This window comes from Schistocerca piceifrons, chromosome 5, assembly GCF_021461385.2.
Source record: "Schistocerca piceifrons isolate TAMUIC-IGC-003096 chromosome 5, iqSchPice1.1, whole genome shotgun sequence".
Taxonomy (NCBI): Eukaryota; Metazoa; Arthropoda; class Insecta; order Orthoptera; family Acrididae; genus Schistocerca; species Schistocerca piceifrons.
The window spans coordinates 634,554,647-634,558,684 of record NC_060142.1 but is presented as its reverse complement, the minus strand read 5'-3'; the positions used below and the strand labels follow the sequence as shown (position 1 = coordinate 634,558,684).

Genomic DNA, 4,038 nt, shown 5'->3' with positions numbered 1-4,038 from the left:
TATTAATTATCACCTAAAAAAAGAGAAAAAATGAAGATTACAGCTCGTAGATCATGCGTATACCATATTTTCACATTACGGCCGATCTTAAAGAACCACGGGGAAAAATTAAAAAAAAACATAGGATTAATTTTTATAGATTTAGAAGAAGCATATGATACTGTCCCGAGAAAACTACTTTGATGAGCGTTACATCTGGCAAACATAAAGGGTTCTTTAACTAAAATAACACATGAAATGTAGAAAGATAACATTCGTCAAGTGAAAAATTGGCAGTACATTTTTACAGAAATTTAGAACAAGCAAGGCTCTGTTACAATGCTGCCCTATGTCACCAACATTATTTAAAATCTATCTAGGTACCAGTCTTAAGACATGGTCTCGCAAATGCAATGGGATGTTGCTAGAAATTAAAGATGGAGATTATTTACATCACCTATTATTTGCTGATGATCAAGTAGCTATACCACAAAACGAGGAGGATGCAAATTACATGTGTAACCAATTAGTAACTAAATATAGAAACTGAGGATTGAAGGTTAATTACTAGAAAATAGACTACCTCACTAATGATCTAGATGACTTATACGTAGAGGGAAACAAAATTAAGAACGTCAGTACTTTCTGTTATTTGGTATCCACTTTAGAGTTTCACAGAAAATCAGAGGAAGAAATTAATAAAAAAAATTAGCAGTGGGAGGAAGGTCATTGGGATGCTCAGCTCAATCATATGGAGCAGAAATACACTCCTGGAAATTGAAATAAGAACACCGTGAATTCATTGTCCCAGGAAGGGGAAACTTTATTGACACATTCCTGGGGTCAGATACATCACATGATCACACTGACAGAACCACAGGCACATAGACACAGGCAACAGAGCATGCACAATGTCGGCACTAGTACAGTGTATATCCACCTTTCGCAGCAATGCAGGCTGCTATTCTCACATGGAGACGATCGTAGAGATGCTGGATGTAGTCCTGTGGAACGTCTTAACATGCCATTTCCACCTGGCGCCTCAGTTGGACCAGCGTTCGTGCTGGACGTGCAAACCGCGTGAGACGACGCTTCATCCAGTCCCAAACATGCTCAATGGGGGACAGATCCGGAGATCTTACTGGCCAGGGTAGTTGACTTACACCTTCTAGAGCACGTTGGGTGGCACGGGATACATGCGGACGTACATTGTCCTGTTGGAACAGCAAGTTCCCTTGCCGGTCTAGGAATGGTAGAACGATGGGTTCGATGACGGTTTGGATGTACCGTGCACTATTCAGTGTCCCCTCGACGATCACCAGTGGTGTACGGCCAGTGTAGGAGATCGCTCCCCACACCATGATGCCGGGTGTTGGCCCTGTGTGCCTCGGTCGTATGCAGTCCTGATTGTGGCGCTCACCTGCACGGCGCCAAACACGCATACGACCATCATTGGCACCAAGGCAGAAGCGACTCTCATCGCTGAAGACGACACGTCTCCATTCGTCCCTCCATTCACGCCTGTCGCGACACCACTGGAGGCGGGCTGCACGATGTTGGGGCGTGAGCGGAAGACGGCCTAACGGTGTGCGGGACCGTAGCCCAGCTTCATGGAGACGGTTGCGAATGGTCCTCGCCGATACCCCAGGAGCAACAGTGTCCCTAATTTGCTGGGAAGTGGTGGTGCGGCCCCCTACGGCACTGCGTAGGATCCTACGGTCTTGGCGTGCATCCGTGCGTCGCTGCGGTCCGGTCCCAGGTCGACGGGCACGTGCACCTTCCGCCGACCACTGGCGACAACATCGATGTACTGTGGAGACCTCACGCCCCACGTGTTGAGCAATTCGGCGGTACGTCCACCCGGCCTCCGGCATGCCCACTATACGCCCTCGCTCAAAGTCCGTCAACTGCACATACGGTTCACGTCAACGCTGTCGCGGCATGCTACCAGTGTTAAAGACTGCGATGGAGCTCCGTATGCCACGGCAAACTGGCTGACACTGACGGCGGCGGTGCACAAATGCTGCGCAGCTAGCGCCATTCGACGGCCAACACCGCGGTTCCTGGTGTGTCCGCTGTGCCGTGCGTGTGATCATTGCTTGTACAGCCCTCTCGCAGTGTCCGGAGCAAGTATGGTGGGTCTGACACACAGGTGTCAATGTGTTCTTTTTTCCATTTCCAGGAGTGTATAATAACCCGAACAAAAAAAATCATATATAAATCAATGTTAGAGAGCGTATCTATGTATGGAGTGGAGACTTGGATTACAAATTTGAAACGCCTAAAAAAACTGCAAGCAGTAGAAATGGACTTCTGGAGAAGGTCAGGAAGACTTCCTAGAAAAGAGAAAGTAAGAAACGACGAAACAATACGGAGAATGAAATTGAGAGAAAGAATACATGGCGTGATGGATAGAAAGAATTTACAATGGTACGGGCATGTAAGAATAATGGGGAAGCCAGAATTCCGAAAATGATCCTGGAATGGGAACCAGAGGGAAAGAAGAGAATTGTGGCTCCAAAACGTAGGCTTAACAATGAGAAGACCAGGCGCAGAGGAATAAGGTACACAAGATCTAAACACCTGGAGAGACATCCTGAGGAGATAAATTAAGATCTTATGTAAAAGATGTAAAAATTTCCGACTTTTTCTTATTTTGGAGAAAAACCATTGTATAGAGGAAAATCTCAGTAACTAAAAAAAATAAAAAATAAAAATAAAAATACATACTAATTTTTCCTTACTGCAGGTATATATCCTGGTAAACAACGAAATATCTGCACCACAGTACTATGATACAGAACGGCGATAGAGAAGCCAAAACAAAGAGGGCGTAGACCATTGTTGAAACACAGTATCATGTGGTAATCCGCATTCTAAAGATGAAGGGGAGCGAAATCCATGCTAAATCGATGTAAACGATTGGTAAAAATTTACAGTCATGTGAGGCAATGTACAGGAGGCGCAGACACTTCCAGTGTGGTCAAAAAAGTCTGAACGACGCAGAGTGAAGTGGCAGAATGACTCTCTGAAAAAACCGGGAATCTCGATAGAGCTGGACGTCCTGCCGTTCGAGGATCGGCGTGTCACAGTAGGGGTGATGGCGAGAAAACTGAAAATCAGTCATGTATCGGTTTTCAAACGTATCTCACGACATTTTTAACCTGACACGCGTTTCCGTTCACTGGGTTCCACGAATGCTCGTATCCATTCAAAAAGCCTGCACCAGGGACGAGTGCTGCGTGTATGACTATGAACAAAGGAGACAAGGCAAGCATCGGAAACGCATGGATTCAGCACAGCTGTGAAGGATGAAGACCGAACCAGCATCGCGCAAAGCGATACCGAATGTTTTTGGCCACTGCCACTGTATGATGCTAACAAATTATGCTCGTTAGTAGCCAAACCGTCACAGGAGCGTCCTTCTGAAATCCGACGAGCTTCTGAAAGGCTGTCGAGACGAAGCGTAGCGGGAAGCTGTCCGAGGGGGAAATGTCTCAGCTTGTGTTCAGGACCCCATCTCTTTCTGCACAGGGCGCGGGCGCGGTCACACTTACTGCTCCTCTGGGATTCCAAATTTAAGCTCACTGTTGTCCACCTACTTAGCTGAGTGGAAATACTCGCATCAGAGGTAAATATACAAAAATTTGAACGATACAGAGAAGATTAGCATGGTTCCTGTGCAAAATTGTGCCGGCATGGCAGCTCAGCGTGTTCGGTCAGCTGAGTGAACGGATCAACGAAGAGCCTGAACGGGTGTCATCGTACGTCCGCCCCGAACGAATACAAAAAATGGTTCAAATGGCTCTGAGCACTGTCCCCTAGAACTTAGAACTACTTAAACCTAATTAACATAAGCACATCACATTCGAACCTGCGACCGTAGCGGTCGCGCGGTTCCAGGCTGAAGCGCCCAGAACCGCTCGGCCACACCGGCCGGCCCCGAACGAATTCAACGAACAATACAGAACAAAATGAGATTAAAAAAATTGTGGTAACGTGCTTCCCTCAGATGCAGAGCGCCGGGTTCGTTTCCCGGCCGGGTTGGAGATTTTCTCC

General features: G+C 46.8%; 1 pseudogene; it reads left to right on the top strand.

The window, feature by feature from the left end:
* Window positions 1-3,595: 3,595 nt before the first annotated feature.
* On the top strand, window positions 3,596-3,665 carry LOC124799741 (annotated as a pseudogene).
* Window positions 3,666-4,038: the final 373 nt, after the last annotated feature.